General features: G+C 36.3%; 1 pseudogene; it reads right to left on the bottom strand.

The window, feature by feature from the left end:
* Positions 1–5,774: 5,774 nt before the first annotated feature.
* LOC138923079 (transcriptional protein SWT1-like) lies at positions 5,775–12,117 on the bottom strand (annotated as a pseudogene).
* Positions 12,118–12,839: the final 722 nt, after the last annotated feature.

The following is a 12,839-nucleotide window of genomic DNA, read 5'->3' as shown; positions in this document are numbered from 1 at the left end:
TCTGTATAAACTACAGTTAATATGATTTTTAATACTAAATAGAATTTAAGCCTCTCAGCAGCAGGCTGTGTGTGTTTCATTCACTGCTGCAGCCCCAACACTTACAACAGCATTGGCACAAATATTTGGCAAATAAATGAATCAACAAAAAATATAATAAAAGAAAACATAAAAATGATGGAACAAACGTCTGGTAGGGGAGGTGGCATATAACTTATTTTTGCCTTTAATTATTTTTACCTTATTATAAAAATAAAATAACTATAGAAAATCAGGAAAATTCAGAAAATATAAAGAAAATTAAAATAACTCATAATTCATCAGCTAAATATAACCAACATTCACTAAGTATATATGCATAATCTAACAAATTTGGAGTTGTACTTTATATTCTTTTAAATCGTATTTTGTTTAATATTACATTTGATTAACATTTTTCAAAATATAGTATTCCCTCATATGGCTATAGCATCGTATATAACTTCTCCAATTGTTACATTGTTTCAAATTTTTTGCTATATAAATAACGCTGTGGTGAACACTATTTATATAAATCACTGTGAGCATCTCTATTTCTTTAGGATACATTTCTAGAAAGAGAATTATATCTTTAGGCTTCTTGATCCACACTGATAAATTGCTCTCCTGAAAGTTACTAACTCATATTCCTAAAGCCCTGAAGCACTGTAAGTATTCCCAGCAGCTGCTGAGAAGGAGGAACTTTCTAAACTTAGAAGCAATAAAAAAAAAAAGGAAAAAGTGAAAGCTACAAAATAAAAATTTTTATACATGGGAAATTAATAATATTAAAAACAACAAACAGGAACATATTTGCAGCAAACAATGGGCTGACTAGTTGTATTTCTTCTTTTGTGAATTACCTATTAATAATCTTTGTCCATTTAGGGGAAGAGAATTTTACATATTCCAATCAACCTGCATAAGCTTTTCATATAATGAAGACATGAGAGAATTATCACCTACTGCAGGCCATGAGCAATCAAGTACTATAATGTAACATATTAACCAATCTTCACAACCACTTTTTGATCTGGAGGTTATTAGCTCAGGGCCAGTCTTCCTCAAAAAAAAAAAATGGGGCTAATAAAATTATCTTCCACAAGTACTATAAGGTTTGAATGAGATATTAGCTGTAAAGCACTTGGAAAAGGGTCTGGAGAATAATGGTCATATAAGTGTTATCTATAATTATCATTAATATCTATATCATTATATAATAAAATGCATTTTGCATCAACAAACTAAAAACAATAAAATATTAAGAGTAAGAAAAATTCCCACCGCTTATAAGGACTGGGGCTTTACCAAAATGATAGCTTAGATCAGGGATTAGTTTTGTTAACTGTGTGGCTGTTTAAAATAAAAAGTCTTGGGGCCGGCCCCATGGTTGAGTGGTTAAGTTTGCGTGCTCCACTTCAGTGGCCTAGGGTTTCACCGGTTCAGATCCTAGGCGTGGACATGGCCACTGGTCAGGCCATGTTGAGGGAGCGTCCCACATGCCACAACTAGAAGGACCCACAACTAAAATACACAACTATGTACTGGGGGGATTTGGGGAGAAAAAGCAACAAGAAAATAATAATAAAATAAAAAGTCTTATATGTTAGTAACACATACCAAAGTATTTATGGGTAAAAATGATATGATATGTTATCTGGGGTTTGATTCAAACTACTGCAGGAGTTCCAGGAGTTGGGGGAGAAGTAGAAAAGAAAATGAGAAAATAAACAATAGCAAAATGTGGAAAACAAGTGATAGGTACATAGGGATTCATTATATTATTCTCTTCTGCATTTGAAATTTTTCATAAAGAAAAGTAAAAAAAAGACTAAGATGTCCAATTTAATACAATGTGTTTAAATATTTTAACATTTTATTGATTCTAATAAGTCATATTTACTCATGGTTTTCCTTTAAAAGCTCTGAAACATCATACGAACTTACTTCTCAAAATGCATAAGCACTGTATCTGGGATATACCAAGAGCTAATAAATATTTGCAAAGGGAATGAATGAATGGATGGTGGAAGCCTTTTTTCCTCAAAGAGTTAAGACTAAATAGCTGTGCCAAAAGGCTTCTCAGGATTAATATCATGATTAGATTCAGTTTTGGACAAAGTCTTTCATGTCTTATAGTGAAATATGGGTACAGTAAATAACATAAATCCATGATATTTAAAATAATGTGAATCTACATATACAAATAATTCTGAGTTGGGAAGAAACAAATTTTTGAAGCATGAAATAAATCCTCTACACGTGTATATAACAGTGTTGCTCTACACACAGATTTTTTCTAAAAAGTTATATAAAACATAAAAAACATACTTGGTTCTAAGACTAGAGTGATTTAAAAATGACATAAAAGAAACTAATACAGAAAAAAAAATTAGGAGGAAATCTATAGACCTTTATTATAAGAACACCTGCTTACTATAGATTCTGACAGACGAGGAAAACAGTGCCTGCTTCTGCATCATACTAACTGCATACAGTGACAGACTAGAAACCCAGATCACTTACTGGCCTCATCACTCAACAATGATCTTTACAAAAGGAATTCAAAGTACTGTAATATAGACAACTATACGTTAGAACTATGTTGTCACTATCTGTGAAATACACACATAACCTAAGGTGGTCTAGGAGAAAAGAAAAAGAAAAATCAAAGACCCCAAAACCAAAGCCTAATAGAATACCCCAAACGATCACTGTGTTCTGCATTTCACATTCCAATTGTTATAAGTTTCTTAGAAGTTCTGCACCATTTCCCTCCAACGAGTCAGCACCCAAACAAATCTTAATCAGGAAGGACCGTGAGAGAACAATACTTACAAAGTTTTTGAGATTCGAGTTGTATTGACTGACCCCATAGCTTTCGATCTTGATCTTTGAGACTGTCATTGATGAAATGAACTGCAGGTATGGCTTTGTGCTGGGCATGTTTTAGCAGTTTTCCTGCCGTCATACAATCTAGCTCTTGCACAACAACCCAGGGAATTATTAATACAAGTCTGTCAAAGCCTGAAAAATGAAAAGATTTCTTAGAAGTCAACAAGTACTTATTACTAAATTGAACTGCTGTAGGAGAATTTGAAGTTTTTTAAAGTAAGGAATTCACAACCTAAACAAAGAGATAATACATAAAAAATGAAAATTAAAAATAGATGTAAGTGTCAAAAGAATGTTACAAAAACAAATACTATTCGATATCAAACAAGAGAAGTTTAGATTGCTGGGTTAACCTGTGAAGGCTCTGTTGTTGTTTTTTTTTTTTACTTAAGCTGATTATGCTTAATACATATGTGCTTAATAGCATACCGAAATGGAAACATACGTGGGGAAAAAACCCCACATCACTGTTAATATAAAATATCAACTCAAATAAGAAAATCAGAATCAGTAAATGTTTTATAAATACCTGTGATTTCTGTTGTCTTCAAAATTTTAGCAAATTTGAGATGATTCATCAGAATATCTGTATCAATTACAATTAGAAGCTTTTTGTCTGAAGCAGTATTTGCTAGAGAAAAACAGCAAAGTTAGGATTTGATGACACCTCATAATAGAGTTGTATAATAACTAAAATTTCGATATCACAGAACTTTGAGAGCATTCTTAAGAGAAGGTATTCCTTTAGACAACAATAACAAAGGTAAATTTACTCCAATTCTTATTTAAGAACAGTAATCAGTGTTTAATTATGCACTCGCAGAATATTATGAATTGCTGAATTTTGACTTCAGCTGAATATGATAAATGGGTGAATTTTCAATCATAAACTAACCTGCCCTAGTAGTAACTATGTTGCCAAACAATGTCCTGCATCACTGGTAATTGTGTGCTTAGGAATTATAAGTTAATTTTAAATATACTCTGAGTAAAATATAATTGAAAAGATAAATATGTGTAAAAGAAAGAAAACGTAAACGTGAGGATCAGATAAGTTAATGCACAGGAAACACTTAGTAAACTGAAAAATGCAATGTGAATGTAAGACAGCATTACTATTTTTATAAACACAAATTGAGAGAGTATACCAACAGATTTTGGATAATATCTGTCATTATCTTCTCCCATAGTGAGAATGATCAAAATTTTATATATAAGAAATCCATGAATAGAAATACCTTTGAGCAATTTGCATTATTTCTGATCAGTGCTTTACATAAATGAAATTGTTAAAAGTTATGATTAAGAGCAAGAATAAAACACAACTCACAACTCTGATTACCGCCCCTTGGCAAAAAGAGAAAGCGAAAATCTTTCTAACCATCTAATAATGTGAGATATATAAAACAAATGATGATAAGACAAATATTAGACCTTATCGTTGTAGCCAAAAGAAATATACTTTCTTAATTTTTAAGAAAGCACAGGAGATCATGAACATTATTATACGCATATAGAGTATACCAGCAGAAGAATGTACATCATCTTCCACCAAGTCAATTTCCAACCTCGTTAACTCTCCAGAAGGTGGAAGCACAGGTAAATCCACACTTTTTCCCACATGCGCAGCACGAGGCTCTTCTACTATCTGCATCTACATTGTAAAGGACTCACAGTAAAATAGTTTGAATTATTTAGTCTGCAGATTAGCAAGAGAAGACGGCAATTAACTGACTTAAGACGAGATGATTTGTGGAAATAAAGAAATTTACAGAAATATGGAGACAGCATGGTAAAAGAATAGAGATTGTAAACACACACAGGGTTTCTAAAAATAGGTCTTTTCTCATTACTTTAATTTAGGCAAGCAAGTTATACAACTGCCTTGAGTCTCAGTTTATGCATCTACAAAATAGGAATGTTAAATACCTATTCCCTTTGAGCATTTGTGTGAGGATTAAGTGAGATAATGTGATGCTCCTCTCACCGAGCCTAGTACATGGTACACCTTCAAAATAACTTAATCCTCATTCCTATTAGCACTTCAAAGTATTTTAGGAGCCAAATATGTTTTTATGTGGATGGTGAGTGCTCTTCTTGAGATTTCTAAGATAGTTTATGAACCATCACAAACTGAAGTCTAGCTCTCAAGACCCTTCTCACTTAGGGGGAGTAGTTCCCTGATGTATTTTGATCCAAAGAAATGAAAATATAATCTGGCTTTAGAGCAAAGGGCAGAGATCTTTCTTCTACCAAGCAGCACTGACCCAGAAGACAGAAAAATACAAAAATTTGAATGCTGTCACAAATAAAAAGCAAACAACATGGTTTTAAAGTCTTCTTTAAATAGAAAACACAAAGTATTCTATGAATCTAAGTTTAATTTAGGACCAGAGACCATAAAATCCTATGCAACAACTCTGAGGGTCAATCAGGAGATTCTAGCAGGGAAATGAAGCAGCAGGTAAAAATAAATATGCAGCACTCTCATTTTCACTGAACAACATTTTCACGTTATTGCTAATTAGAAAAAGGAGGCGAAAACACGTTAATATACTGCATTTTGGCAAGCCTAGGCATAAGCATGCCAAAAGTGTGATAACACTAAATAAAAATCGACATAACTTGTGAGCCATAGGCTGCATGCTCTTCATTCAAAACAGATTAGAGCTTATCAGAAACAAAGGCAAAAAGGTGATCAAGTAAATGTAAATACTTTTCCAAATAATTTTCCATCACTTCATAAAAACTTATATATTGATTTAAGTAGCGATCACTGTTATTTTTATATCACCAAGGTTTTTATGGTCATTATTTCTAATTAAAACTAGAACTGTTTGACATAATTTCATTAAAAATCTTCAAAAAATAAGTATTTGAGTAACCTCTTGATCTGTATCTTGAATACTTTCAAGGGACACTGAAGAACACGGTGCTTCAAAACTCTGAAACGCAAAGTAATTTTATTAGTTAAGAATGAAGCAGATACCCAGGGTAGGGTTTTCCAGCCTGGGCACTATTGACACTTGGGGTCGGATAATTCTTTGCTTTGGGGGCTGTTCTGCACATTGTAGGATGTTTAGCAGTATCTCTGGCCTCAGCCCACTAGATATCACTAGCACGACCCGCTCCCTCTCCTGACAATCAACAATGTCTCCACGAAGGCAAGTGCCGAATGCCCCCTAAGGGGCAAAACTACCCCCAGATGAGAAACTGCCCCTAGAATAGAAAAGCCTCATTCTGTTAAGTCATGAAAGACGGTAGAAATTCTTTAGGGTTTTCTCATTCATATATGCATTCCTACAAATATTCATATTCTGAGAAAAAAACTATATGCCACTCTAAGAAATAGAAAGAACCATGGCAAAGGTAAACAGGCTGGCCTTCGGTGGTGGGAAGTTTTCATCCAGAAGTAACTGAGCCATTTCTAAAAGGGACATGACAAAACAACAAAGGGAACTTGAAGATTATAACATGGTTGAGGAGGAAAGCCAAAAAACGCACAATTGTATTACACAGGGGTGGAGCACCAGAGGTTTGTGCTTTATTTCTGGTCTTCCAGCAGAGATTGAAAATCTCTCCACTAACTCCAGTGTCTCACTGGCACTTTTGCTGAGTGGACGAGACCTACCTGACCCTACAAACCAGTAGGGAACTTGGCAAAAGACACTACTAAACCAAATTATCTTCTAAGAATTCTCCAAGTTAACACCAAACTCACATGTATTTTACAGGAGGCTACACATGGTACAAATTACAGACCCTCTTTAAACAAGTGTATCGAATGCTGCTTCATTGGGAATTCAGCTTCCAACCTAACTGCCTAACATCCATCTTCACGTGATATAACACTTTATACGTCACACACTTAGGCCCATGACAGCTTTTCTATTCCATGACCCTGGATTTCATGATCCCTTCTCCACCTGATTTTCAAGCTCACTAGATCTTTAAGGTTCTCTTCAGCTAAGAAGTGCCAAGCAAGCTAATAGCAGAACTTCCTGAAGCTCCTGACATTTGAAATCTTTAATTCTGTCACTTACGTCACTACTACCCTTCACTCTCTTTGACCACAGGCCACTTCCAGTGACTTCAATAAATTTTCTATCACCCCCAAATCCAGAAAAGTTCATGTCAATTGTCCCTGAAAACTTCCTCCTTATCCAAAAAGAAAGTCTTAATGGGCATTTAACTATTTGCCCTCCCCACCATGCTTAATAAATACATGGAATGGGATGAAGCTTTCCCTAGGGATGACAAAAAGAATACCAACAATGAGGGTAATAATGGTTTTACCTACTGGAGTGGTTCTAAAGTGAAAATCTGATTAGACTGCTTCCCTGATTACATTTCAGGGGCTCTGTACTATCTACAGAATACAAGATAGAAAACCAATCTTTCCCATGGGATATGAAGTAATACATTGGCTTCCTCTCTAACTTCTTCTCCTATGGATTCTCCACATATCTCAACTCCAGTCATACTGACCAGCTTAGTGCCCACGCACACTCTTGCCATTCAATTTCACAACTCTGTGCCATTACACACACTAGCCCTCAACCGTGGTGGGACAAAACTGCTATTCCTTGCTCTATATACCCTTAACACCAAGCTTAAGAATCTCCACATTTGTGAGCCCTCCTAAACTCATCCCAAAATTTATACTAACACCAACCCAATTCTTAGGGCTCTACTATTTCCTTCACTGTATCACAGAGTATTTGTTTACAAATCTCCCTCCCTGGGAACTTCTTGAGGATAAAGAGCACCTTATTTATCTTTAAGTCCCTAGAACCTAGAAACATACCTGATACATAATAAGTACATTTAATTAATGTTTGATAAACTGATAAATTTCTACTTCACAGACTTGTAAGGATTAAGTGGGATACTGTTTGTAAAAGTGGCCTATAAGTGACAAATCTCTAGAACATTAATTTGCCATGGTGAGGGAAGGGCGCAAACTCAGAGTGGTCTATATCAAAGGACTCCAAGACCTCAGAAACAGAAGAAGTTATTTTCTCTCAGGAAAGTATAACAAGATTTCTAAACCACAGGATTACTAAATCCAGAAAATACAATTATTTCCTTGTAAAGTACACTCATTATTTCAGGCAGATAATTATCTATTGCGGAATTTGTGAGGAAAACGACAATAAACATAATATTAAGATGATTAGCTACAGTCAATAATATGCTAAAGATAATATATTCAAGAAAGAACAATATTTCCTTACTGCTCCTGTGTCTCAATGACTTTAAGTCAGATAAGACTGCTATTAAAGGCATAGTTTATAAAGAGTATTAATTCCAATAACTGGAAAGTAGTCATGTGTGGGGGCCTGGAATTGGCCATCCCAAGATATGTCTCTTTGGCATGATGATTATTTGGGGCTGGAAGGCAACTGGTAAGTAGAATTTACTTACCCTTTATAAGAGACATTTACATTGTAAAGGAAATCTCCATCTGTAACGATATCTCCCTCTCTACCAGGAAGAAGGGGGATGACCTTATCTCTAGAGACTTAATCAATGGGGAAGGCAAGCACTTAAATCTGCATTTGTTTATTGTGCCTGTCTGGTAACCTCCTGTAACTGACTCCCACCCCTAACATCATCCTTTGTCTTCAGCTGGATATGATGTTTGGGGTGGTGGTTTCAGCCATTTTGGTGAGTTGCTTGGCTTGCCTGAGCCTCTCCCATGTATACATTGACAAATAGAAATGGCAAGCAATAGGATATATTGGAGTACACGAGGAAGCCATTTGGTGTAAACCTAATTCGCCTGACTTTGCATTTTTCCAAAAGGACCTGACTGTGGCCATTGAGCACGCACTGCATATCTGCTTTAAAACATTTACTATGGCAAGAACAAATGGCCTTAAGACAAAGGTGCAACTTCCCCCACATTGGCATTTCCTTAAGGATAAGCATCTTTCCTTAGGCTAGGAACTGATTGCTGCACTCACCTTCGACCACCCAACTCACCTGTGACCACCCAGCTTGAGACAACAGACCTGCCACCCTGCTGTGTTCACCGAGACAGCAGACCTATCTGCTGTTTCCATCAATCACTGTGCTGACAGAGCAGTCTCGCGACTATTGTAAAATGGACATTTCAATCCTACATGAAACATCCTGTTTGGGGGTATATAACCACTCTGTGCACCCCACTTCTTCGGTACCCTTTCTTCCTTCGGGAAGAAAGGCCCTGGGCCATGGTCCTCAGAATATAAAGCTTTGTTTAATTTTCTCCTGCTATTCTGTCTCCTGTGAATTTAATTAGTTCTCCAGCCAGACGAACCAAGAGAGGGTAGAGGAAATGTGTTCCTCCCCTACACATGCAAAAACTGCTTCCCCTACAACTTAATATTCATGCTATGTACCTCCTTCGGTTTGTGTAGCAATTCAGTATAGAGACCAAAGGAACCCAGAAGATGCATTGCAGGGATTTCTCATACTATTCCTGAGGTGTACACCACAAGAAGAAGATGAAGCAATGATACGACCATGTTTACTGAACATGCTGGCAACTTCAAGTTCCTTTCTTGCATTTACTCTAGGGAACTAATTATAACACAGGAGAAAACTGAGCTTTCCTTTAAGAAAGCAATAAAAAAGAACAAACTCAATTCTTTCTCTCTTTGGACCCTTTAAGTTCACTGAACAAAAAGTGCTCTCTCTCAAGCTCTTCTGGCCTTGCTCTTTATAATCCCTCCGTTTTTCACAGGAAGTATCTTATACTGCGATCTATAGTCTTGATTCCTAAAAGCAGGTAGGTTCAACCACCACTATTTCAAGCAGTCTCTAAATTTCAGAATTTCTGAAGTTTTCAAGTTCTAAAGTTACCGAAGTTCTAAAAGTTTTCTTAAAGGTAAATAATTTGCCATAGAAACAAAGCTATAGAGATTAGTTTCTCAAATTAGTCCACAAAAGCCAATTTATTACATAATTTCAAAGCAAACTAGATGTGCCAAACTTTGTAGCCTGGATCTCTGTACATGTACAGTCAACAATGGACCGCATATGCTACTGTGGTCCCACAGATTAGTACTGTATAGCATTGCTGTGTAGTATAGGCTATACTATCTAGGTTTGTGCAAGTATGGTGGGAGAGGAAGAAATTTTCCTCTACCCTTCTAGATTCTTCTGGCTGGTAAGATTAAATTGACATGAGACAGATTAACATGAGAAAAACAAACAAATGCTTAATAACACATATATATGGGAGAAATCTAGGAAAACTGAGTAACTTGCCAAAATGGCTGAAACTCTCACCTTAAATAACATCCTCAGCTAAAGACAAAAGATGTCGGGGACGGGCAGAGTCAGGGACTTCAAAGGGAAGGAAGATAATTTACAAGTAGGTGAAAAGGAGCAAATATTTGGAAAACAAGTGTTGGGCCATACAGAAACAGATGGACACAAAGGGGAGCCCAACAAACAGGCTTGTCTAGGTTCCTCCCTGTCTACCACCTAGTTCATGTTGTGCTAAGGTGATAGCTCACTTCCTGAGACACGTTTTTTACATTCGTTTAGGCAGTTAAGGGGAAGGTAACGTGAAAGACTTCCTGAATCTTTTGTTTCTTAAAAATAACCAACCTAAAGTAATCTCCATGTTGAAGAGACACATTTTGGGGTGGTAAATTTTGTTTCCCTTCAGTACACTCTATGATGTTCGCACAATGACAAAATCACCTAACCACACATTTCTCAGAACACATCCCTTCGTTAAGGGTTCATTAACGCAGGACTGTAGTTCCCTTTGCCTAGAACATCCCTCCTTCTCCCATCCCACCCACCTCGCCTTCGCCTGAATAATTCCTATGCATTCTTTAGTTCTCAGTTTAAACATTACCCCCTCCAGTAAACCTTTCTTAACTAATCCCTCCACAGTGTACCAAGGCCATGTTAATCCTCCACTGTAATCCCATATTAAGTGATAAGTACTTATCAGACTTAGGGTGATAGCTTGCATGTCTCCTCACAGGAATAAGTCTCTGAAAACAGACTGTGACTGCAGTGCCTGGCACACAGGGGCACTCCAAAAATAATTTGTTAAAGCTATTCAGGATATTAAGCCCTGGGTGTTCTATAGTACCTGGGGTTACAGAAGAGCCTAAGACACTGGAGCAGTGCTTTCTGAAAGGACTATCTCTAACTGCATCTTTCTACATTTTTACACATTCCCTTCTATTACTTATCCTTCATGCTTACCAGGATATCTTCCTAAGGAACTTGGAATTAAAAGGGCAAAATAAAGGAACCAATACAAATCTTCCTAACTAAATTTGAATCAGCCCTCTACGATCATAATCAGTGAAAGGAACAACTCAAATCTGACCATATTGAAACTCTTCACTAAAACCTGTATTCTTCATTTTGTACTACTTTACCTGGGTTAGGTTTGCACTAGAACTTGAATCATTACTTTCATGATGCTCACGATGATATTTTCCTTTTGACTCATGAACAGTCTGCTTACACGTGGAATCTGAAAATAAACGTTCTCTTGGGTGCCTAGTCAAATTTAATGACACCCGGCAGCCTTCCAGGCATTCTTTGTTCTCCAGCTTAGTCTTCGACTTGGTAGAATCTACACTGAAGACACTTCCTCCTACAAGCTTCTGGAGAGTATCACAGGATTTTTGCTGGGATTTTGAAACTGATCTTCCTTCTTCTAGATTTGAGGGTTCCTTAATTATCTTGTTGGAACTGTAATCCTGAGAAAACTGGATTCTCTTCCATTTCTCCAAAACACATTTTTCAGAACTGTCTCCAAATTTATTGTACTTTTCTTTCTTGTGTTCCTTCATCTTCTCCCTCTGAGCAAGTAAATGAGCCCATCTTTTCCATTTGCCTTCAGCTTTGGGTTTCACATCTTTGGCAATCTCAGGACTGCTAAAGTTTTTATTTCCATGGTCAAGCTTACTCCCAACATTTGTCAATTTACTATCTTTCACTTTAAAATCTACACATTTATTGATATCCTTTTTAGTTCCATTTGAAGAAAAACTCTGGGAAATCATTTGATTATTATTTGAATATGATGCTTCTTGGAGTTTAACGGGTCCTTGGGATGAAGAACTGATTTTTGGTCTCTTTCATGCAGTGTCACTTTCTACATTCAGTCTGTAAAGCAGTACAGAAACCAATGTTACATTATGATTACACACGATTATACATAATGTTGCACTGTATCATTTTAGTTAGGAAATAACATAACTGGACTGACGCAAACTTCATAAAAAGTAAGAAATGGCTACATTAAGAATGAAGTAGAGGGGCCAGCCAGGTGGTGTAGTGGTTAAGTTCACACACTTTGCATTAGTGGCCCAGGGTTCAGGGGTTCGGATTCCAGGTGCAGACCTGGCACTGCTCGTCAAGCCAAGCTGTGGCAGCATCCCACATAAAATATAGGAAGACTGGCACAGATGTTAGCTCAGCGACAAATTTCCTCAAGCAAAAAGAGGAGGACTAGCAACAGATGCTATCCCAGGGCCAATCCTCCTCACCAAAAAAAAAAAAAGAAGAAGAAGAAGTGGAAGGATTACTCAACAAATGGGTGTTGCAATAATCAGTTTACTATTTGGAAAAAGTCCAAATTTACAGCTTTATATAATACCAGACAGCATAAATGAAAATTAAAAGGGCTTGGAATTGGTATTTGTTATAAATGTGACAGATTATTAGTCTTAGTTAATAAAAAGCTCATCAAAAACTACTAAGACTCTAGAATAGGACGTCAACAGAAAATTAATGAAAAAGAAAAAGAGAACAGCTAATAAACATTTGGGGAAAGTCTGACTTCTCTAGGAATCACAGACACACTAATTACAACATATCATTTTCTTCTATCAAATTAGCAAAAGATTTTAAAGTAACATTAAATATTGGCAAGAAGTTATAAAGTGGACTCTCTCATA

Source organism: Equus caballus, unplaced genomic scaffold (genome assembly GCF_041296265.1).
Source record: "Equus caballus isolate H_3958 breed thoroughbred unplaced genomic scaffold, TB-T2T unassigned-0001564, whole genome shotgun sequence".
Lineage (NCBI taxonomy): Eukaryota > Metazoa > Chordata > Mammalia > Perissodactyla > Equidae > Equus > Equus caballus.
The sequence above is the reverse complement of the archived record's forward strand: the minus strand, read 5'-3'. Positions and strand labels throughout refer to the sequence as shown.